The sequence below is a fragment of the Pyrus communis genome, chromosome 14 (assembly GCF_963583255.1).
Source record: "Pyrus communis chromosome 14, drPyrComm1.1, whole genome shotgun sequence".
NCBI classification, from domain to species: Eukaryota; Viridiplantae; Streptophyta; class Magnoliopsida; order Rosales; family Rosaceae; genus Pyrus; species Pyrus communis.
Genome location: NC_084816.1, coordinates 18,194,688 through 18,220,518, shown reverse-complemented (window position 1 = coordinate 18,220,518; position 25,831 = coordinate 18,194,688). Strand labels below are relative to the sequence as shown.

Sequence of the window (25,831 nt, the reverse complement as noted above, 5' to 3'; positions counted from 1 at the left end):
CATTTCTGGCCTTTATTCTGTTACTAATACATAAATATTCATACATTCTGTTAATATGGTATCCAACAAAAAAGAAAAAACCAAAGTTGAACTGAGGCAAGTTCATAGGCGAGAGAGGCTGCAGATCCAAAAGCTCAAAAGCTTGCTATTTAATCATGTTTCGAATGACGTATGGAAGAATGCCGCCGTGGTCAAAATATGCTAACTCAACCTGCACAACCAGAGACATCAAACCTCAAACGCCGCTCAAACAACGATCGACTGAACCTTAAGGTCGGCCCTCTACAATTGTTCTATAGCCGATGGCACGGATACGTGACTCTCAGTGGGATTATACATGAACTGGATTCACAGAAGCATGTGAAGTACCTTTGTGTCGAAGCGGAGTGTGCATGTAAACGATTTTGCATGGTCAGTTGTGACCTTAACATCCTGGCCAGGCTTTATCTCACTAATGTCACGAGGAAGCTCTATTGTGCAGCGCTCATGACCGGTTAGACCAAGCGTGTCTGCATCCTCACCTGGCTTGAAAGAAAGCGGAATGATTCCCATCCCTACCAGATTACTACGACGAATTCTTTCAAAGCTTTTCGCAATGACTGCTTTCACTCCCTGATGCAGAAGAAGTCCTTGTAAGGAATACAGCATTCAGAGGGAGGAGGGAGGAGGGAGGGAAGAGAAACTCACCTGTAGCATTGGACCCTTGGCAGCCCAATCTCGAGCGCTGCCGCTTCCATAATCTGCTCCAGCCAACACAATGGTGCTCTGCTCAGCAGCCTTGTACTTCTGCATATGAATGCCGACCTGAGTCTTCGGCAATAAGAAAAGATAAAAATCAAAAGATGTAGAGAATTCAAAACATCATGGAGCTCACCATTGCTGCGTCGTAAACATGAAGTTTCTCCCCTGTTGGAATGTGGATTGTCTTTGGACCGACTTCACCATTCAAAAGTTTGTTCACAAAGTGGATGTTGGCAAACGTTCCTCGTGTCATTACCTCATCATTGCCTCGGCAACTCCCGTAGGAATTGAAATCTTTGCGTCCCACCCCAACCTTAAGGAGATACTTTGCAGTAGGGCTGTCCTTGTGGATGTTCCCACATGGAGAAATATGGTCCGTGATTATACTGTCACCGAGGTTTAGCAAACAATAGGCATCCTTTACGCCATGAGGACCTGGCGGATCCTTGCTCATGTCCTTGAAGTATGGGGGCTCATGAATGTATGTCGAGTTCACATCCCAAGGATAAAGAGTCGAAGAAGGGACGGAGAGCTGGTTCCACAAAGGATTGCCCTTCGTAATGCCCTCATACGTGCTCTTGAACATGTCAGGTAAGACACTAGATTGAACGACCTACAAATGTGCGTACGTCAACATTTCAACTGGATCAAATCATTAGACAATTGTTCAAAACTTTGTATCGGTGATACAAAATCTAAGTGTAAATCGATCCACCTGTGCAATTTCTTCATTACTAGGCCATATATCCTTGAAGTATACAGTCTTCCCATCCTTCCCTATTCCAACTGGCTCTGTATCAAAATCAATGTCAACCTGGAGGGATTAGAAAGAATTTAGAGTTAATTAAGAACCTCTACCACAAACTAACAAGAACAGGACATTAATTTTACCTTTTCTTCCGAGATGTGGGGTAGCGGGGAGCGTATACAGCTGTTTGCCCGAAGAGAAAAATGTACTCAACAAACATAATATATAAAGCTGTTTCCATATTAGTATGCACCCAAAAAAGGCTCTTCACATACCGTGCCATCAAGCGCATAGGCAACAACCAAAGGAGGGGAAGCAAGATAATTAGCTCTTGTCAGCCGGTGAATATGGCCTTCGAAATTTCTGTTTCCAGATAGAACAGCTACAGCAACAATGTCTGCAGAAGGCAACCATGCAGTGAAAATCAGGGGAAAAAAAATGAAAATAGGACTCTAAAAGGTGATATCAAGGGCCTCAAAGTTCTCTGAAACCTGCGGAATCAAATCCCATCCTCGACAAAATCACGGACAGAAACAAAAGATCAAAAATAGTACATCAATACAATTTATTGGAGGAAAACATGGGGTTGAAAATCTGCTTAGATCATAAAATATTTTGTCAAAACATTATTATATATGCCAACATATAATTAAAATTCACTAGCTCCTTGCAGACTACTTGCAGTAATAGTCACTGAATAAGTGAAATTTAAGCGTAAGTTAAGATTTTTAATACCATTCTCAGAAATTGCTGAAGCAACGGATTCATCAAGTTCTCCAGAATTCCCAATACATGTGGTGCAGCCGTAGCCAACAACATTGAAACCCAGCTGGTTCAAGTACTTCAGCAGGCCACTGCAAGCAGACACAACGTTTAGGCTTTCATACACTATTAGGCAACCAAACGATCGACCATTTTATGGCATACCTCTGAAGCAGATATTCTGTCACAACCCTAGAACCAGGAGCAAGACTTGTTTTAATCCATGGCTGTACCTGGTATAAAATCGCATTATCGTATTACTGTGTTAGAAATCCATATGTATAATGCACCACAACCTTAATACTTAAGGGCAAAAGTAAGATAAAATTACTCGTCCTGCATCAAGATTTTGTAATTCTACCAGTGGCATCAAATGAAACAACATATCAAAGTCAAAACCAACCTCCAAGCCTAGTTCACTAGCTTTCTTTGCTACAAGTCCAGCCCCAACCATGACAGTGGGACTGGATTTGATTGTGCAACTTGTAATTGCTGCAATGACGACGCTGCCATGCCTGAACTCAGCAGGTTGTCCGTGGAATGAAAACTTTTCCACTTTACCTTGTTCTTCCTTTGATACAGCAAACCCCTGCAATGGACAGGAAGAACACAAACAACAGCGTGGATCAGTAAACAGCCAAGCTAAGCTATATATTTAGAACCTAAGGTAGTATTTTTTAGATTCAAGGACCAGAACTACGAACTTGAAACTAATTAGCTATATTAAAGTGGATAGACTGAACTACAAGGCCAACTTTTGTACGAACCAACTCTTTGAATGGGTATATATAAACCACAATGATCAAATAATCAGCCTACTTGAAGATAGAAAGAGAATCTGACTCGAAACCCAAAAAAGTCAGAGTATGTTACATGATACGTTGCCAGGACTCACCTTGAATCCAACTTTTTTATCTAAACATGCATGCCAGTCTGCCTTCACGTCTTTCAAAGGTACTCGGTCATGAGGTCTATATATAAGTGGAATGGATTAAAATTACAGAATACAAAGTCTCATTTCATGGAACACATATGTGGAATGCAATAGATACCGCTTTGGTCTGGAAACACAGGGTTCAACATCTGCAAGGTCCAACTGCAGATAGGATGTGTATGCCCTTTCTTGTCGAGGCTGGCTACAAATCCCCTAGAAGTTAGATCCAAGCAGCCATCTCAAATCGGATACTGCAATGTAACATTATCTACTGGGAAGAAGCCCATGGTTGCTCCATATTCAGGAGACATGTTTGCAATAGTGGCCCTATCAGCAAGTGATAACTCACCCATCCCTTCACCTACATGCATATGCAAATGAGTTACTGTGTATGTCGATGTATGGAAACTAAAACTACAATCTTCAGCTTAATGATTACTGGACTTACCGTAGAACTCAACAAACTTGCCAAAAACACCATGTTTCTTTAACATTTGTGTGACAGTTACAACCAAATCTGTAGCAGTGACACCGTCACGCAGTTTCCCAGTAAGCTTGAACCCAACAACACCAGACAACAACATGCATATGGGCTGGAAAATATGAAATTTCAGTGTGAAAGACATAGCCAGGAGAGTAATTTAACTTTCACATTAAACATTCTAACCAAAAAGTGAAGGTGAATGCATTTTATAAGAATACGAGACTTAACGCTGTTCAGTTCTAGATACACTACCCTTTAGATAGATGTGTTAAATTAGACACTTATCTATGACAACACACCTGCGATGGAAAGACAAAGCATAATTAGGACACTTTACCTGACCAAGCATGGCTGCCTCAGCTTCAATCCCACCGACACCCCAGCCCGCAACTCCTAATCCATCAATCATGGTAGTGTGGGAATCAGTACCAAACACACTGTCAGGGTATAGAATTCCATTGGTGTTAAAAACAACCCTTCCAAGGAATTCCAGATTAACCTGCAAAATCATAATAAAGTGAAAATTGGCATGTTATACCTCCCATAAGTGAATTTTGCCAGAAATTTACATTCAGCAACTAGAAAGCCCTAATAATCGCACCTCAACAACTAACCTAAGAGGTTAAAGATTAATAACATCAGCTAGTGGGTAAGCCAAATGACCAACTATTCATGCCATACAACCAATTTCTTTGCCTGATGGACAATTCCACAACCGGGAGGTACAACGAGCATGTTATGAAAAGCAGATGCTCCCCATTTGAGGAAAGCAAATCTCTCTTTATTCCTCTCAAATTCAAGTTCCATATTTTCCCTTAGTGCATTTTCAGTTCTTGCTACATCAACCTGGACTGAATGATCAACGACAACATCTACCGGAACCTGATGAAGATGTTATGTCAAATCCCATGAAACTAACCACTAAATAATTTCAAAATCACAAATTGTAACCTCAAAAGACAACTGAAAAAAGTAATGTAGTACACTGCATCTCCTTTCACGATTTTAGCTATCTATCGATATTGAACTACTCAACAAGTTTGTGATGTGCATGATTGAGAGAAATTACAAACCGGATACATTGAGACGCAAAGAAAAGTAGTTTAAATGAAGTACATGTAAGTTTAAATTTTAGTAATAAACAACATAAGTAGTTTGCACAACATTAATATTAAGAACAAACCCTACTTTGTGGTAATTTTGATTATATTTTGGGCAATTTTGTGTCCAGATTTGTTATTTTAATATAGCTGGTCAGAACTAGTTAGTGTTAGGCGGAGCATGTTATAGTCAAATGTTCCAAAGTGTTTCTATAAACCGAGTGTTTATTTATATAACTGCAGGCACTTGGAATGATATGGCATACAACCTTAAATTTATTTCTCAAGACCTTGATCACACAACAAAATTCTTACGCAAGTCATAGCGACTTCGAGGTACATAAATGTAACCAAAATTGCAAGTCATAGCGACTTCGATGTACATAAATGTAACAAAAATTTGGTGTACAACTCTGTATTCACTTGTCAAAAAACTAAAAATGAAGGATGTATTGCGCTTGTTTTTTCTTTTATTTGGATCTCAGAGGGAAAGCAAAAATCAAATGCACTGCATTGTGCCACAAAAGAAGCTCCCTACAAGGCTACAATGATACGGAGCTTCGCCAATATTCTAACAACTCAGCTATACTCTGGCACCGGCAGAACAAATCCGTGCATTATGCTTCGACACAAGGGTTAGCGTGGTCGGACCCTTAATTATGCATTACGGCATTATCAACTCGACTTCATGTTGGTGGCTGCCATGTCCCTGGCCTGAATGTTTGACCGGATCCTGTTGGCTCTGGAGACCTGGAAAAAAAAGTTCAACATGTAGTATCATCAATCCAGCACTCATTTTTAGGGAAAATGACATTCATTTAATATATGTCGCTTTAAACTTGAAGATTTTGGGATTCTTTGTTTATAGATTTGAGAACAAGGGAATTCACAAATTCCAGTCATTATCATGTTATTTATGATTTCAAGATGTAATTAGCGATGCTTGCGCAAACTTGCAGATGAGGAATATGGAACATACTCTGGAACTTCTTTTGCTTTCTTTGCCTCTTTCTCTTTGGAGTTCCTGTGACATATTAACACAACAATGTAAGCATAAAGACATGACATGGCCATAAAGAAATATGAAATATGGGTGATAAAACAAACTTGAGCAGGATATAGCGGTGGTGGTGTTGTTACTCATGTTAGCAGACCTACCTCACTCCTTCTGTGGCAACAGATTCTTCCTGAATTACACCATCTTTGAGAAGAAACAAGGAAAACAAATTAATATGCCATATTCTACCTCGAAAATACAATAATTAAGGCAAAATTTTTTAATGCTCCGTAGAATCAATTAGGAACAAAGACTCCACAATCTTAAAAGATAGCCTTTAAATAAAAGTCCTCATTCTGCAAAACCTTTCTGTGAAAAAATCCATATAAACTGCCTAACTATATAAATTCTCATCCTAAACAACATGTGTGAGGTGGGTAGGATGCAAAAGACAAGTTACCTTCAGGATACCCAGGAAATTGCCAAATGAAACTTTTCAAATCTGGACCTCCGACTTTATCTATAAGCATAGCTCATAATAATGAATAATTGTATGAGCACAAGGGTACAGATATCATAAAGATTCCAGTAAGAAGCTGACCGGTGTTGATGATTTTGTGCGTACTGCATTCTCTTGCTTTCCTTTCCTCTTCTTCTTTCTTTAGAACTCTGAGAAATAAAAGGCATAATAGTTAAATATATGTTTCTTAAAATCTCTGTATCAAACAGAAAACCGAAAGTAATGCAAATCCAACTTATAAGTATGTGACACCAATTTCCCACTGAAACTTTAAAGATGTCATGATAAGGAGACAAACTTGGTGAGGGAGTTCGAGGGAATTTTCAGAAAATTATCAACAATGGGATTCATTGAGTAAAATCCAGAAAGCACTTAAAACTGATTTCAATCAACTTATCAAAATTATACGGCGGATCCCAATTTGGATCTGCATAACCCTTTCAAAGATAGGGAGAACAGTGCATTAAGAGTAATCTGTTGACTGAGATTAAAACAAAATAGTTACCAGCTAACTGCTTTAAAATTGACACATAAGAAATGAAAGTATGATAACTTCTTTTTTGCCACTGTTGCCAGCATTCAAGTATTTACCACTAAGAGGCCTATGTTAAGGCTGGTGAGGCTAATCTTGCACTACTAGCCATTATCTTTGGATGTGTGGACGTCTGTCACTCTCATTCTCTATATCTCTTCTCTTATTTCAGAAATTCATGACAAAGATATACCACCTTAATATGCAACTATTGCATCCCTCGATTCACTTATCATACATTTTGATTAAAATTCCAACAGAAGATGATCTTGTAATAAAAGCTTCTTAGTAAACCTACAACTCAATGGTAGCAGAAGAAACCAGAAACTAATGGTAGCAATGACACATACGAGCAACATTCTGCTGGACACGTTCACGTCTTGCTTCCAATTCTGCCAGTTCCTGAAGTGTAGAAAAGTTCAAACAGAAGAAATGAAACGACAATAAGAAAATGTCTCTTAGACAAGAATTAGACAGAGGAAATGATATCAGGACCATCTAGGAAGATAAGATGGTGATTAAAAAGAAAATATTTCAGCCTTTTTACCAACAAAAATAAACAATAACATAAAAATATTCCAGCTTTTTACCAACAAATTCCAAACAAATTTCTCTTCTTTATCACACCAAGGAATTAGAGTAACATGTGTCAAGATTACCTCCAGTGTTGGAGCCCTTTTCCGCTGCCCGTTGAGCCAACATATCCACCCAACTACAATGACCAAAGAGTAAACATAAAAAGGATAGAGGAAAAAATAAGGCCACAGAAACAATGCATTCCAAATGACATTGTATATCAAAAGTGTATATATGGATAGGTAGCCATATTTCAACAGCCCAAAATAGAGTACCTTTTTGTTAATATGATAACTCAAAGAAAAATATTTCTGAAGCAAGTGAACCAAGGATTTGAAACTGAACAAAAGTTGTATTAGGTCCAAAGAAAGTACCTAGAATTGAGGTCGGATCGTCCTCGCCCTTGAATGCCATCCATCTTTTCTCTTTCACCAGTGTGTCAACGAGAATGGACAAAAAGAAAAAAGAGCATTAGGTGTACTAGTACAGCTTCATATTCTTCATGCTATACCACATTGTAATCGATTATCTCACCTTCGACAAACAACTCAATGCAAACTTTAGTATTTCTTTTTCATAGAGAAGAAACACTCAGCTCAACTAATGAGAACACATGCCTTAGAAACTAATGATCGGTTAACAGGAGACAATAGCTATGATGGCTTCCATTTCATGAATCAGACAGAATTAAGAATATTGTAGATTGAGTTGCATACTTGCAGTATCAATCCAAGCGGGAAAAGGCGTCTGCCCGCAACCAAAGTAATAGCACAAAAAATTAATTCACAACTGTTTCAATGAAAAACGACAACGCTCCAGGCGCAAACTGTAACGCTGATCTTTTCTTCACTCTAACTTTGGCATACGGTGGAAATGAGGGAAAGGCTGCTATTAAATCTTTCCCTGGTCCAGCAAACTCACAACTCACAAGGGAAGGTGAACCCACTTCTCTAACTACAGTTCCTAGAGTGAAAAAACCTTTATCTAATGTGTTTGTTTGCATCCAAAACAAAATATAGGAACAATGCAATTACCAAATTAAGAAATGCAATCATAAATCAAAACAGAGTTCGTTTCACACCTAAAAAAAGTCAATGCAATTCCTTTATCCCAGTGTAGCAAATTTTGAAGCACAATAATGACAGCCCAATTGGCAAATTCAAGAGATTCAATCACAAAAACTCAAACTGAACAAAACCCATGAGCCATAATGCAGCATAAACGAAAGAAAAAAACAGTAGGGAGGGAGAGAGAGACTTACTGATGCCATCGACCTCCTCTTTTCTGGCGAAGTAACGGTTGCCAGCTCTGTCCATTCCCACCATGGTCCGATTGGTAAAGAACCCAGCAACCTTCTGAAACAGCTTCGACATTTCTCTCCCCCAATTCCAAATCATATTTCAAAAGGGATTCACTGAAACATTACCAGCATTGTGTTCGATGCCCAAGAATTGCAGTCCAATGTTTGGTTTGTGTTTCTACGGCAGTCGTCGTTTGCAGGAGAATGTGCTACAGCATCGTCCTGGAGTCAGTAATTAGTCCCTCCAAAGCCAGTACTCGTCGGCGGTCCATATAACACCGCATAGGCCTCCTTGTCGCGGTGGTTGCTCGTTGGTGTTTCGGGGTGCAGCTTGTACGATTCAAAAATGTAAATTCTTTTGCTTTTACAATCCTTGTAATTATTTGCAGTCCTAAAATCTTAATCAAATTCACATTTTTACTCTTCTTATATATCTAATTTATTTATTCGATAAATTTTAGCAATTGTTCATTAATTTGAGAAAGTTTTAACGAAAAATTCACGGTACTGTTCATTTTAACGAAAAACCACATTTTTACACTAAAAAGTCAATCATGTTACTATTCACTTTCCCCTTTATTTTTTCCTTATCATTAAAACTTAAAGTTTTCAAGTCATTTTCATTAGTTTTCTTTTAATTTTAACTTAATTTGAGCAATGATCTCTTAATTAAAAACTATCATTGGTCTCTCAACTCACCAAAACATGCAGTTATGGTCCTTCAACTAAAAATTCATTACCATTAGTCCCTCAACTTTAATCTAACTGGAGAAATAGTCCTTTGGAGCAATGGTCCCTCAAACGTTAACCCAATTGTAGCAAAGGTCATTCTAAAATAACTCATTTTGACAAAATTTTTGATGAAGTTGAAAAAGATCATAGCTACACGTTTTGATTAGTTGAGAGACTCCAATTGTAGCAATGGTCCTTCCAACATAACTTGTTTTGACAAAATTCTGACGAAGTTGACAAAAAGCACCATAACTACACATTTTGATAAATTGAGGGACCATTGCTATAATTTACTTTATTTATTCTCATGTTTTTAATGAGATTTACATTTTCCTCTACTTCACTTAAAAGTAAGAGATCTTATGTACCGTTTGGTAAGCAGACGAGACGGAACGGAACGGGATGGGACAAGACATAATGGAACGGAACGGAGGTTCCGTGTTATGTTTGGTACGCGCAGGACGGAACGGGACGATTGTTCGGTTTTGCTTTTGGTATGCACAAGACGGAACGGAACCAAAGGATTAAATGACTAACTTACCCCTGTTCCATTAGTTGTTTGGTACAATGTTTATGCGTGGGATGGGACACGACATTTTTTTTTTTTTTTTTTGAACTTGTTCATATTTGAACACATATATGTTTATCTATGATATATTTTTTACACTAGCACATGGTTGAAGATATGTTATGCCATGAATTCCATCATTTTTATAACAATACCATGATTAGCCTTTGGAGATTGCAGAAGAACCAAAACGAAAAACAATGGCAGAGAATTTAGAGAGAGAAAGTGAATGACTAAAAATTGTATTCCTTGAACAATGAATGAATTACAGAAAAAGAGAGGTGTTTGTTATTTATACAAGTATTCTTTGCTTCACTCATCAGCTACCAACCATCACAAATTTGCCAACCTCATTTTGTATCTTAGCTATTTCATCGAACACTTTGTCCGCATTCAAAACCATCACAAACTTGCCAACCTCATACATGCTGACCCAACCATTTATCTCATTCAAATAAGCTTCATTCTAACCACCTTGCCATCGGTATAACACACAAAGAAACTATGGAAAAACCAATGCCACATGGCCTTGCGTTTTTAAACTTGTAAATCAAAGATCTCAATACCTCATATCTACGTTTGGTGGTGTTTGTATTCGTTGACAGTTGCTTGCAAAGGCAAAGAATCTGTAATTTGACGCTCATGTGGTCTCCATAGCCCTTAATGTTGAAGTTATCACTGGCGTCATGTAGTAACCATTGAAAAGGGCCTGAAGCTTTGGCTCCTTCATTACTGAGAGTTAAACCCAGACATTGCACACTTGTTGGAGTTGCTCAAAAATGGCTTGCTATTATTGGTGCAGGATGCCATTAAAGCGTTCGAGTTCGACTGTGGCTTAACAGACAGAGCTGTGATTTCACAACAATGGTGATGACGAAAACAACGGCGGAACGAAATGGACTTTGACTGGCGATGGAATTCTTGGTTGTTTGCCATCTCCTTGAAGTCTAGGATTCCAATACAAGAATCAGCATGCTAACTTGTAGGCATGAAAGTTTATAAATTCAGTTATCCGCACCAATAGATAGATAATAGATAGATTAACATATATCACAAGTTTCACTGTTAGCTAGAAATGAGATTCTTCTATTATACGAAATGTGAGACAGCTGCAAGATTGACAATACCCAATCAATTAAAACCCAGAAAACTTTCAACTAAAATGCAAAACAATGAAAGAAAACGAGTACAAAAAAATTTGAATCATAAAACATTCATCGATTAAAGTCAAAAACTCAGATTCAACAAGCTATCAATCGCATACCTAGGTTAATCTGCAACGCCACAGTAGTGGCTCCATGCTGCTGCATGCTAGCTGGGTGTAGTCAGCATCTATGGGAGAGGATAAGGAGGAAGGCTACGGGAAGAGAGGCAGCGGCAGAGAATGATTAGGGTTTGTTTTATGATTTGGATGGTAAATATTGAAAAATATAAGGGTCATTTTTGTCCTAAAATGTTTTAATTTTGTGTTCTACGGATGTGGAACGAGTAGTTCTAGGGGGTGAGGTGAAATGAAAATTCAGTCAAAACTCGTTCCGCTGTTTTTGGCTCATCAAACGTGGGATGGAACGCCTCATCCCACTGCGTTCTGTCCCGTCCCACATATCAAACGGTACCTTAGGTTCGATTGTTGTCAAAAACGAATTTGAACCACATTATTGCTAACTCATTGTAAGGTCGAATCCACTCATCATTTAGTGTAGATAATATTGTTTGTTCGGAAAAAAAAAAAAAAAAAAAAAACTACATTAGATAAAACTTCTCCTTTCCTACTTGTTCAATGTTTCAAACTCATTATCCCTTTCGATCTGGAAGAGGAATGTGCGTTGGTCTCGACGAGGGAGGTGGAAGCGGGTGGGACGATGGGTTGGGAATGAGTCGGGATGGGACGACTATTAGAGATAGTGGGGGTGTTTGACAGAGGAGAAAGGTTAGAGGAGTGACCGGAGTGGTCGGCGTCGATGAATCGACCATAATGAAAAAGAAAGGTAGTGTTTGGCTATGCGTTTAAGTAATAGCTGGTGTTTGGTTTGATAGCAAATATTGAGAAAAAAAAATTAAAAGACGTGTTGAAATACCAGTGGGCCACATCAAAGGGTCAGCAAATTGGGTATTGATTGATCAGTAAAGTTTAAAAATTAAAAGATATAGAAGTTTTGTTTTGTTTTTTTTTTTTTTTTTTGTCATAAAAAAAAAAAAAAAGAACATAGAATTTAACGATTAGTTTATTACTTAAGATTTGATAAACGTGTTTATTCCTATTGATGATACATCATTTACAAATTTTGTCTCTAAATTTAGTTTATTTAGCATTATCCTTTTCAACGACATTGAAGATTGGAAAACCCACGCATGCAAGTGTATCGTACAATGAGTAATGTTGGAGTTATCACCTATTTATATTATTTGTAATATTGTTCTAATAAAGGTAGAGTCCGTCAATGAATGTGGATCCCATTTCTATTAGAGATATGATACAATTAATGGAGAAATTTTTCAATGTAATGGGAACATGACTCAGTACAACAAGTGTCATAATTCAAGTGATTGGAAACTGAAAAAAAAAAAAAAAAAAAAAAAAAAAAAAAAAAAAAAAAAAAAATCTTCTACCACTTGTATTATGACACTTGGTGTACTGGTCTGTTTCCCGACACACTAAAAATCTCTCCAATTATAATACAAATAGGTGATGAGAGTAACATTTTTGTTATACAAAACTATCCAAAAATAAAAATAAAACCATATGCTCAGCTCCACGGGCAAATTGACTCCCGAGTCCACAAATCTCAGGAGTAAATTTCCACCAGCAAAGATACGATTTTCAGAGGGGGGGAAAAAAGGTTTCGATTGTGATGCTTTCGTAAAGTTCAATTCAATCCGATAAGGCTTTTGCAGAGATTTGAATTTCTTCAATCTATGCAAAAGTAGAACCAAAACCCAATGGCTGTGGGACTTGACTTCTCTGCCCTCCCAATTCCCATACACTCTCATTCCTTCCTATTTTATGCGGTCACGATTAAGCCACGTCAACATTTTATATTGATTTTTTTTATATAGAAATAATAAAACTAAAAGCAATAGTGATATAAAATGTTGACGTAGCTTAACCGTGACTGCACAAATAGGAGGGGATGAGAGTGTATGGGAACTGGGAGGGCAGAGAAGCCTGGTCCTTGGCTGTGTCCAATTCAATCATGTGGGTCTCTGCAAAACGAGTAGATATCAAATATAACAAAAAATTAACTCTTAATTTCAAAAAGGAATTGTTATTAGCACTCTAAAAATCTCATTTTACACTTCAAACTTTCTATATTTGGAAAGAAAAATACACTTGTGAGGAGTGTAGAATGAGATTTTTGGAGTGCCAATAATATTTCCCTTTCAAAAATGCCATTTTTTATAAAAACTTTCAAATATATTCAAAATTTCACTTAAATAGACACAAATGCCCTCAAATTTAACAATCAAATAAATTAAAGGTTTTTTAGCCACAGTCGCCCCAAGCTCCAGTCCAACTTCACCTTCGCTTCTACACTTCACCATTTTAACCTTATCCCCTTCGACCCCCTCATCACCGACATTGAGCGTTGTTGCGGTTACCGAAAATGGGAGCACTAAAATTTCAATTATGCCTTCAACGCATTCTTTCTTCTCACGACCCGAGTCTCTGCCCCCGTCGCCAATTCATGAATGCATAAACTCTTTCTGAATTGCATCAATTCTTTATAATCTTCGAACCCAATTGGAAAAGGAAAATTTTAAGAAATAACCACTAAAATTATCTCAGGGTGAGGAAATTTGGATTGGATTGTGAGAGGATAAGGGTTTAGATAGGTTAGGGTTTTGATTTGGGCATGCCTGTTAGATTTACCCACCAAATGAAGAAGACGGCTTCTTGCTTTAACCTTTTTTTTATTTTTTATTTATAATTTTAATTTTTCTTACTAATATCATTTTTAATTTTAAATATAAAAATAGTTTTTAAAGTTAATTCACATGTCGTTATATGATTGTATTTGTGAGACCCACATGGAGCCACATCATCGCAATAACAAGGCAATTGGCAAATTTTTTATGAAAAGACTAAAATGATCACGATGGATAAATTCAAAGAAAGACTAAAATGATTCACAATAAATAAATTCGAGGATACTACTATTGATTTTCATTGTTAAGGATTAGACTAAGGAGTTATGTCAATCTCACAAACTATTTTAGCTAAAAGGCTTTTAATTTATTTAATTATTAAATTTAAAAGTATTTGTTTCTATTTAAATAAAATTTTGAATATAACTGAAATTTTTTATAAAAATTGACATTTTTGAAATTAAAAATTAATTTTTGACTATATTTGATAAATACTACTGCAAAACCCCCAATTTCTAACACATTAGAAACCCTAAACCCCTGTTTGCGCTAAATCTACCCAGTCGCCCTAACGTCTCCGTTCTCAATCTTCAGCAATCCACTGCGGTCTGCGTGAGTTCCGGCCCGAATTGATTCCATAAAAAATACCCAGAAAATCACCGAAGCCATGAAGCTCGTGGCGGCTGCCAGGGTTCCAAAGGCCCAGGAAGCAGTCATCAATGGCCGACCCTTTGCTGAGACGCTTGTGGAGGTCCTATACGACATCAATGAGCGGCTTCAGTGTGGATGTCCCTCTCGCAAATGTTAGGCCTGTAAGGAAGTTGCCATTGTTGTGATCACCGCCGACCGAGGCCTCTGCGGCAGTTTCAACAACTCTGTGGTAAAAAGGCCGAGGCTCGAATCGCGGAACTGAAGAAATTTGGGTTCGATATCACTCTGATCAGTGTTGGAAAAAAGGGTAACTCGTAATTTTTATGTAGGCCTGAGATTTGTGTTGATAGGTTTATTGAAAGTGGGTTATTTGCAGCAACAAAAGAGGCTCAGGTCATTGCCGATGACATTTTTTCGCTGTTCGTTGGCGAAGAAGTTGATAAATTTGAGCTTGTGTAGACTAAATTCGTGTTGTTGGTGAAATCTGAACCGATTATTCATACATTGCTTCCATTGTAGCCGAAGGGAGAGGTTGTTGATGTGAATGTGAATAGCGTTGATGCAATGGAGGATGAGTTCTTTAGGCTGACGACTAAGGAAGGCAAACTGAGTGTGGAGGGGAGAGTGTGAAGGTAAAGAGGAAGGGCTTTCGCCGGTTATGGAATTTGGACAAGACCCTGTTCAGATTCTTGATGCTATGATCCCTCTACTGGAACAGTTAGATTTTGAGGGCATTGCAGGAATTAGCAGCAAGAATGAATGCTATGAGCAATGCCACGGACAATGCCTTTGACTTGAAGATGTTTACAATCGGCAACGACATGCAAAGATTACAGGGGAGATATTGGAGATTGGTGCTGGAGCCGAAGCACTAAAGGAGTTTGAGTAATCTCAGGATCTTCCTCTCCTTGTTCTTTGTCCATATTTGTGCTATTGTTCATGATGAAAGTTTTGTGATTGAATTCATTAGGCAATTTTCTAGACGAAAACCATCAGAATAGCTAGAGAGTTTCTTAATTGTAATGATCATCGGAGCTCTCACATTGACAACGAGATTAATAACACGGAGAAATATATCTCATTCTTGTTCGGTCCTAACAGTATAGTGCATTGCTAGTTATTGAATTCACCCTACTCTCACACAAACACAGAAAGTAAAACAATAGCAGATCCTGTTATTTGCGATTTTGTATTGTTTTCAGGATTGGAGCTTCAAATGTGAATCAGATATTTTCATCTTCTACTTCTCTGATTAAACTTGCTCAATTGATTGTGTCCATAGATCAGATTATGTGGAGGATATCACCTAGATTCTTGAAATCTGGTTCTTTCGTAGATGTTTCGGTTTCTTTTGTTGTATGCATAATCGTAGTTAGAAAGACTGTCTCGAGACACTGATGGGGAAATTTGGATAGAACTTTGTCATGCCTGGGAAAGAACTCGATCAGGAACTTATCATTTGGACGGTAATTTCTCATTTCCTAGGAAAAAAACAAGACAAAGTTATGGTTCTTATTAGCTCGACACTGTTGATTGTGACTCCGCTGTATATTTTGTACTGAAGGAGTTGTCTGTTTTTGGGGAAATAATTTAATTCATATGCAGCTTTCAAGAATCTACGACCTTGTCCAAAATGAAGATCTTCTCCTCCTAATATAACACGCTCCCATTGATTAGGATATATCATAATAGTGATTAGCGAGTAATATAAACTTATAATCTCAGAACAAAATTGCTAATCCTTTTCCTGGTGGAATCCGAACTCTTGCTCTCTGCCTGCATTTACATTATCCTGCTTTGCCGATTGAAAATTTCCAAATTCCAGCAGAAGAAAGCCGCCATGAATAAGGATGTTTACTTGGGCGGAACGAGTATTGAAATTATTTTGATCCTTGACTCTTTATGTGTTTATCAACGCATACAAAATAAAACAGTATGTGAATCCCACAATACAATCAGTAATTCAGTGCTTATAAAAGTCAAGAACTAGATTTGATTCAGAGGGGCAATTGATCCTCTGGTCTAGATTTGATTAAGAGGGGTAATTGATCCTTTTGTCATTTTCTCTTCCGTATTTATGACTTCTTCGATTCTTGATTTTCCCATGATATAAGTTTATGGTGTCAATTTGTCGCGACCCCACTTTTGGATGACGGTCACGGCCGCAGCCGTCTAGTGCACATCATTGCACCAGATAAGCAATCAGATTCAACAACTTGATTCTGATGTTTGTTGATAATTATTAAGTTTTAAGGACCCCTTTTCCCTAAGATTCTTTTGCTTCTTTTTCAAGTAATCTTAGGGGTGAATTTAATTGGAATTTTGAGAGTTTTTAATTATTATTTTTTACAAATTTAGGAGTACTCAGGATTTTAAGTGATTATTTGAAAGTCTAAGTATATTCATTCAAGATTTTAAAAGAGTTTTTAACAATCAAGGTGTGTATCTAGCAAGAATTGATTTTAAAATATTTTAAAAAGTTGGGGAATTTGAGAAAATTTGAGAGTGTATTTTAAACATTTACAAATAGCACCTCTACCCCTACGAATTTGAGGAAATTCACTCAAAATTTTACTAGAAATTAATTGAGGGTGTATTCAATTAGGAAATTGAGAAATTTTAATGGATTTTTATGGATTTTAACTGGTTTGGAGAGATTCCATGTAAAATTTTGATTCAATTCCCTCGAAATTTCATGGAGAGATGTGAGATTTCTGGATGTTTAAAATATATTACAAAATCTCTCCAATTCCCTCTCATTCCTCAACTTTTCCAAATTCTTTAAATTCTAATTCTAATTAAATACATCTATAATGTTATAAACTTCTTTAAATTTATAATTCAATACATCTGGATTTTTAAGGATTTTAATAAACTATTTTAAAATCTTGATTGAATACACATTGAATTCAGATAATCACTTAAAATCCTGATTGAATACCTCTAGATTCATTAAAAGAATTAAAATCTCTCAAAATCTCAATTGAATACAGATTCATCAAAATTCATCAATTTATAAATCCATTAGGATCTGTCAACATCCTAATCGAATACAACAACAAAATCTTATCTCACTAAATAAGATTCATTATATAAATTATAGAATATCACTGTGTTCAATTTTGTATTATATCTTCCGATCAAATAATGACAAGAAAATGACGGTATTTGCTCGTGCTTTTTGTCCTTTTGGCATGCACGAAAGATGCAACTTGGTACGTCCAAATACGGTGAATGACGGCTCGCGACATTACATGTGGGGACTCACATTGATGTTTACAACAGGACATTCCAAAATCTAGATTGGAGGTAGATTCTCTGTCTTCTCATGTTCTTCTATTTTGTATAGTCACGGTTAAATTTCGTCAATATTTTATATTATTTTTTATAAAAATAATAAAATAAAAAAGAATAGTAATATAAAATATTAACTTAACCGTGACCATACAAACAAAATGATACAGAAAATGAAAGGCAGAGAATCTATCTCCATCTAGATTTCCCTTTCAATCACACAATTTTATTTTGTTTTTGTCTTGATTCGACTCATCACTTCTTCGTTACAATTTACACGCGCATGCATCACTTTTCTTTCGTTTTTGTCCTTCTTAAAATGTCCTCAACGGCTCAAAATTTCCCCAAAAATCTCAAAATTCTTCTTTTGATATCTCTCTCTCTTGTATATGTGTTTATAAATTAAAGGTATGTTATGAACATCAAATATTTGAATTGAATTTTATAAATCACGTGATGCAGTTGTTGATAATTGAATTATTACTTAAATGTTGACTAACATGCTTATTTTATATTGGTGACATGTTATATGATTTGCAAATTTGGTCTACTTAACATTTGCTCATAAATTAAATAAGATTTGCATGCTTTGTGTTTTTTTTATTTTTTCAGCTGATGAGTAGTTCTCTTTTCTCTTTCATTTTAAATTTTTTGTCGAATTTTTTGTTTTAACTTCTATGTTTACTTTTTTGGGAATTTTAACGAAAAAAAACTTCTAGTACTGTTCACTTTAACGAAAAATCCATGTTTACACTGAAAAGTCAATCCTGGTACTATTCACTTTACCCTTTATTTTGTCCTTATCGTTAAATCTCAAAGTTTTCAAGTCATTTTCATTAGTTTCCCTTACTTTTTTTTTACATTTAGGGGATGTATCAATTAAGATTTTGAAGGTTTTTAAAAGAATTATAAATACCTGAAGTTCGATGGAATTCTAATGGAGTTTCATAGGCTCCATATGAATTTATTCAAAATCTTAGGGGAGAGGCCTGATTTCCTAAAACTTAAAATACACTATAAAATCTTTCTAAATTCATCAAAATTTTCAATTTTTAAAATACTTTAAAATCAATTCCTAATTGAATATCTGAATATGCACGAAATTTTATGAACTACTTCAATATTTTGGTTCAATAACCATAAACTTCCATAGATTCATTTAAAATCTTGATTAAATACCCTTGAATTTATCATCTCTTATAAAACCTTTTAAACTTGTAACTAAATATAACTCCTTAAGTCTTTCCATTCAACCATTTTCCTTTCCTTAGTATTTATGTAAATATTTGGTTACACCTTACAACAATTGCTTAAGTCATAGCTGTTGACTCTGATTCATTGCATATAAATGTATAATTATAGAATCTAACAATTGGGGAAGTAAACATTTTCCAAACAGTAATGTTGTTCATATCATGTTTTTGTACATTATTTTTATTTCATCTTAGGTGACATTTGATGTGAACAGCCACATCATTTGAATTAATCAGATTTTTTAATTTAGTTCATTATTTAATAAACTAATAATTAAGAAAAATTAGTTAATTAAATGATGATTGTAGTATTCGAGGAGTTTTTCTCCTTCATTTCTTTGGGTTTTGCAAATTTTTCAAATGATGTGGTTGTCCACATCAAATATTACTAAGTTGGTATAAAAATATGATATGAATATCATTACTCTTTTCCCTAATTTAACATGTGCACATCTGCTGCCTAAAGAAAAATGAGGAATCAAATCTGAGGAAGTAGACACAGCAACGGAAGGCAAAGAAAAATTTATTAATTAATTGTGCATCGGAATATTGCTGTATTATTTATTATAATATCTAAAAAAAATGAAACGATAAATAACTCAACAAATCCAAGTGGGTGTTGAAAGGAAGGCATCCCACCAACAACTGCGAATTTGAAGTAATCAATCAATTCAGCGTCCTCAGTACTTTAGCCACTCATTTGAGCATTTCCAAATGAGGAGTAAAATAATCTACATCAGCAATAACAGTAACAAAAAGACAGCATTAATGATTTTCAACTAAAATATCAATTTCTGTGTGGCATGATATGGATTGACAACAAAAGTGGTTGCTATCAAATTCGACAACAACTTCAAATATATTTTAAATAATTAATAAATATTTTTGAGAACTGTTATTAGCACTCAAAAAATCTCATTTTGCACTCTTAGTTTATTTTTCTTTTTAATTATAAAAAGTTTAGACCAACTCCAATGGTTGGGCTAAAAGCCAAATTTTTTAGCCCGGAAAATTTAGCTTTTAGCCCAGAAACAGCTTTTCTGCTCCAACTGTTTTGGGCTAAAATTTTAGCCCATAATTATTAAAGAATGAACTTAGACTATTTTTTTTCTTAAATTAAATTTAAAAAAAAAATATGTAAACTATCGTAAATTAATTTTATGAACATTTTAATCTAAAAATATTTAAATTCTGATAAATATTGAAAAATTACTAAATTTTCCACAAAGCAAGCCTTCAACTTTCATGTCACATCCCGCCCCCGGTGGGATCACTTCCCGGGCCCGACTCCACCGTAGCATGATATTGTCCATTTTCGGCACCAACCACGCCCTCACGGTTTTGTTTATGGGAACTTACACAAGAACTTCCCGATGGGTCACCCATCCTGGGAGTGCACTCGTGCGCGACTCGCTTAACTTCAAAGTTCCCATGGAACCCGAAGCCAGTAAGCTCCCAAAAGGCCTCGTGCTAGGTAGGGATGAGAATATACATATAAGGATCACATGACCCTCACGGTTTTGTTTCTGGGAACTTACACAAGAACTTCCCGATGGGTCACCCATCCTGGGAGTGCTCTCGTGCGCGACTCGCTTAACTTCAAAATTCCCATGGAACCCGAAGCCAGTGAGCTCCCAAAAGGCCTCGTGCCAGGTAGGGATGAGAATATACATATAAGGATCACATGATTCACTCCCCTGGGCGATGTGGAATGTCACAATCCACCCCTCTTAGGGCCCCGCCGTCCTCGTCGGCACTACGGCCAGGGTTAGGCTCTGATACCAAATTGTCACATCCCGGTCCGGGCGAGACCACTTCCCGGGCCCGACTCCACCGTAGCACGATATTGTCCTCTTTGGGACCCGACCACGCCCTCACGATTTTGTTTCTGGGAACTCACACAAGAACTTCCCGATGGATCACCCATCCTGGGAGTGCTTTCGCGCGCGACTCGCTTAACTTCGAAGTTCCCATGGAACCCGAAGCCAGTGAACTCCTAAAATGCCTCGTGCTAGGTATAGGGATAGGAATATACATATAAGGATTACATGATCCACTCCCTTGGGCGATGTGGGATGTCACAATTCACTAATCTTTCAACCTTGGGCTAACTTCAACTTTCACCAATTTGGAAATGGAAAGAAATGGTAGAAAGATAAATTGGAAGAATTGTAGGAAAAATTTGAGTTTTGTGTGAATTTTTGAACAAATACATAGGTATTTATAGAGTTTTTTGGTGAATTTTGAGTTAAATAATTTTTTTTAATTATTTTAGCTGTTGGATTTAAATTTGGGCTGTTAGATTTTTTTTTTTTTTTTTTTACCGTTAGATTTGATTATATTCGATCTCAATCGTTGAATTCAATGTATTTCAAAATGACATATTCTAAAAAAAATAAATTTGAATCTGGACCGTTGGATCAACCAACGATCCTTAAACCCCAGCCATTGGATGTCAATTATAACCGTTGGGATGATGATGTTGGCCGACAACCACCTGACTGCGGGGCCCACCCTTGTCGGGAAAGCATTGCAGGCCCAGTGTGTGGGGCGTGTACGCGTGTGGGCGGGCCAAGAGTGGCCCAAGTTTCAGCGAGTTCACTCGCATTGTGACAAACCGTTTCAAATTTTACGTTTTTATTTTATTTAAAAAGCGTGAATTTACGAAATTGCCCTAGAGGCAAGGACTTTGACTTCTGTTAACCATCGTCTAGAGAGACGTATGACTTATTCTTTTAACATATTATCGTAATACTCGTAGATGTGAACGCATAGGCGAAAGCCGTTTGCGAGTCCGGATTATAACGGTATAGTTACAGACGTTCGAAATTGGTTATTCAAGGTTTAGTGTTGATTAAATTAAATCCTCAATCAAAAATTGGTTATTTAAGGTGAAGCCCAATCAGAAAAAGGGAAGAAAAGAAAAAAAAAAAAAAATCCCAGCTTTCCCGTGGGTTTTTCCTCCTCGCGACCACCCACTTTCCAAGGCCGATTCCGGCCAACTCCGGTGGAGTTTTTCGATGCCACCACCACCATCTTGAAGCTCTCATTCCCCTCTACAAAACTCACCCAAGAACCACCTTGATTAACCATGGTATGAGGCGGTTTGAGGCCACGAAAGTTGACGAAAATCAATGGTGCTCCGGCCACCCTTCTCAATTTTCCGGCAAATCGGCAAAGCAATGGCCGATGCCACCACTTGGGCTTTGTAGCCCATCATCCCAGAAGCAAAACCCAACCAACCTTGACCCCGTTGGACCACCGTAGACGACGAATCGATGTCGGGAAGTTTTAGGCACCCGCCGGCTTCGTGGGCAAAATTGACCATCTTCCGTCCACTTTTGGACTTCATGGCAGGGACCAATCATTCAGGACGACTCGATGCGTGCGCTAGAGAATCATAGCGTGGACTCCAGGTGAGTGCATCTTTTCCTTTTTATCGTACATATTATTGAGAGTTCTATCGATACTTTTAAATTGATTAGGCATATTACTTTCATACATATTTATTGTGAATGCTTGAAGTACTATATGAACTACGAATGGCTTGATCCCTGTCTAGGGTACGTAGGCAGTCTAACGAGACGTTAGATGCAGCCATAAAATATTTGAGACAAAAGCCTTGCTTGGGAAATTGAGTAATGCGAAGGAAATTTGTAAAGGCAAGTTTTAGTTTTGTGAATTAGTTAGTTAAATTAGAGTTAATTGGGTTGTCATGAATAATTATCCCTGAAAATAAGTAGTTTGGGAGTAGGACGTTACTGATTGTACACTTCACACCATATTGTTTATAATTGAAAATGCTACGACATGGTTAAGTAGTAGATTGCATCATGATATATCTATATGTATATTACTTGCATATAATTATTGGGAATGCTTTCAAGTGCAAAGGTGAACTCAGGACACCCAGGTAAGTTCAGGTGAGTTTATGGTAATAGTTGAATCGATTGCGTTATAGCATGACTATAGTTATGAGTTAGGCAACTTCGATACTGTCGTACTGGTTGCCATGAGTTGCACTTGTTATATTGAGATGCATTGAGAGCTCATAAACCTGCACCACGGTGTTAGTGCTCCCGCCCGTGGCCAAGGCACAGTCCTTCACGTGATGTTCACCTCCCGCACCTTACGCTCACCTTGGATTCAAGGTAGGTGCACAGTTTTGTCGTACAGACCACTTTAGGTGGTTCCGACTCGTAGATGACCCGCGATTATTCGCCCAGTCTTCACGTGATCGTATCACTTGAGCGTATTTATTTACACCCAGTCCTGTCGTACATACCACTTTAGGTGGTTCCGACTCGTGTGCAGGTATACTTATTGAGCTATTGGCTAGCCAGGATTGATGAGATATGGATAAGTCATACAGGTCACTATAGGTGACTCCGACTTATATGCTAGCCATGATTGATGAGATATAGATAAGTCGTACAGGTCACTATAGGTGACTCCGACTTATATGCTAACCATGATTGATGAGATATGGATAAGTCGTACAAGTCATTTTAGGTGACTCCGACTTATATGCTAGCCAGGATCGATGAGATATGGATAAGTCGTACAGGTCACTATAGGTGACTCCGACTTATATGCTAGCCATGATTGATGAGATATGGATAAGTCGTACAGGTCACTATAGGTGACTCCGACTTATATGCTAGCCATGATTAATGAGATATGGATAAGATGTACAAGTCATTTTAGATGACTCTGACTGATATATCACTTTGTATTGATTTAGTTCATTTGGCCTACTTATTAATGTATGGTGGAGTTGATGGCAAACCGTGGTTTTGGTCATTTCTGAGTATGGTTTGGATATATGTATATATGTTGTACTGTCTTATGGAAAACGATACGGGTTTTACATTTAGGGGCATTACTTTTAGAGAGGTAGTAACTTTGGGAAGCTTGGTTTTATTGCTTACTCACACCTTCTGTTTGGTGCCCTCCAGGTTTTAACTGCTGAGTTTGTATCGACAAGAATCTGTGGCGAATCTTAGTATTGATGGATATTTTTTAGGGTATGATTCTTACCCACACTGCTGTACCTTACTTATGCTCTGACATCGCGTGTGAAATGGGTTCGCTCCCACTCGTAGCGCACTCTGGTATTTAGACACTTTTATATTCAAATTCATTCACTTTTTATACATTATCACATTTTATGGTTTCGTCACCTTCCAGGTGTCGGCCAGCACAGCTCGATTCAGGGTCCAAGTGGACTTTCTGGGTCGGGGTGTGTCACGCATGGGGGGGTATTTGGCCCAACTTTGACATTTGGCTTTTAGCCCAAAGATTTGGCTTGGGTTGGAGTGGGTTTGGGGGGGAAATAGGGGGAAATTTGGCATTTTGCCCATTGTTAGAGATGGTGTTAGAGTGCAACTGAGATTTTAGAGTGAAAATAACAATTCTCATGTTTGTTTTAATCATTTTTATTAAGAAAATGGAAAATTAGAATGCCCTACATCTTTTCTATAGTTGTCAGATTAAACATTCATTCATTTTAAAGATTTGATTAAGGTGCTTTGATCAATTGTCATCTCAATACTTTTCTATTTATTTAATTTTCATGTCATTAATTTAAATGCATTTATACAGAGGCATTGTGACATCCCACATCGTCCAGTGAAGTGAGTCTTATATGTATATTCATATCCCTACCTAGCATGAGGCCTTTTGGGAGCTCACTGGCTTCGAGTTCCATGGGAACTTTGAAGTTAAGCGAGTAGCGCGCGAGAGTATTCCCAAGATGGGTGATCCATCGGGAAGTTCTCGTATGAGTTCCCAGAAACAAAACCGTGATGGCGTGGTCGGGGCCCAAAGCGGACAATATCGTGCTACGGTGGTGGAGCGGGCCCGGGAAGTGGTACCCCCGGGCTGGGATGTGACAAATTGCCCAGGGAAGTGAGCCTTATACGTATATTCTCATCCCTACCTAGCATGAGGCCTTTATAGAGCTCATTGGCTTCGGGTTCCATGGGAACTCCGAAGTTAAGCGAGTAGCGCATGAGAGCAATCCTATGATGGGTGACCCATTGGGAAGTTCTCGTGTGAGTTCCGAGAAACAAAACCGTGAGGGTGTGCTGGGGGCCCAAAGCGGACAATATCGTGCTATGGTGGATTCGGACCAGGTAAGTGGTCCCGCCCGGGGTGGGATGTGACAATTTGGTATCAGAGCCTAACCATGGCCGTGGTGTGCCGACGAGGACGTCAGGCCCCTAAGGGGGGTGGATTGTGACATCCCAAATCGCCCAGGGAAGTGAGTCTTATATGTATATTCCCATCCCTACTTAGCATGATGTCTTTTGGGAGCTCACTGGCTTCGGGTTCTATGGGAACTCCGAAGTTAAGCGAGTAGCACGCGAGAGCAATCCCATGATGGGTGACCCGTTGGGAAGTTCTCATGTGAGGTCCCAGAAACAAAACCATAAGGGTGTGCTAGGGGCCCAAAGAGGAGAATATCATGCTATGGTGGAGTCGGACCCGGAAAGTGGTCCCGCCCGGGCTGGGATGTGACAGGCATAAGGTAGCTTAGCAACTAATTGCCTATATAGGAATTTAATTTTGTCAATCCCCTTCTACGCATTAGATGACATTTTTTTAATAAAATAAAATAAAAAATAAATTAACTAATTCCTCATTACCTTATTTTCAGTATTTTAAAAAAAAAAAAAAAAATCTCTTTCTATTAAAAATGTCTCAATAAAAAGTTTTCAATAAATATTTTTTCAAGTATAAATATATTAAAAATATACTTAAAACTTAT

General features: G+C 37.5%; 2 long non-coding RNA genes and 2 pseudogenes across 2 annotated transcripts; 1 reads left to right on the top strand and 3 right to left on the bottom strand.

The window, feature by feature from the left end:
• Positions 1-11: 11 nt before the first annotated feature.
• LOC137714491 (aconitate hydratase, cytoplasmic-like) lies at positions 12-4,751 on the bottom strand (annotated as a pseudogene).
• A 360-nt stretch (positions 4,752-5,111) lies between these two features.
• Positions 5,112-6,019, bottom strand: LOC137714156 (uncharacterized). Its single transcript, XR_011065405.1, has 3 exons — positions 5,928-6,019; positions 5,749-5,793; positions 5,112-5,519 (listed from the first exon to the last, which is right to left on the bottom strand). It is a non-coding gene; the product is annotated as an uncharacterized lncRNA (long non-coding RNA).
• Positions 6,020-6,224: 205 nt separating this feature from the next.
• Positions 6,225-7,537, bottom strand: LOC137714158 (uncharacterized). Its single transcript, XR_011065406.1, has 4 exons — positions 7,478-7,537; positions 7,169-7,220; positions 6,368-6,433; positions 6,225-6,286 (listed from the first exon to the last, which is right to left on the bottom strand). It is a non-coding gene; the product is annotated as an uncharacterized lncRNA (long non-coding RNA).
• Positions 7,538-14,433: 6,896 nt separating this feature from the next.
• On the top strand, positions 14,434-15,593 carry LOC137714490 (ATP synthase gamma chain, chloroplastic-like; annotated as a pseudogene).
• The last annotated feature ends 10,238 nt before the right edge of the window (positions 15,594-25,831 follow it).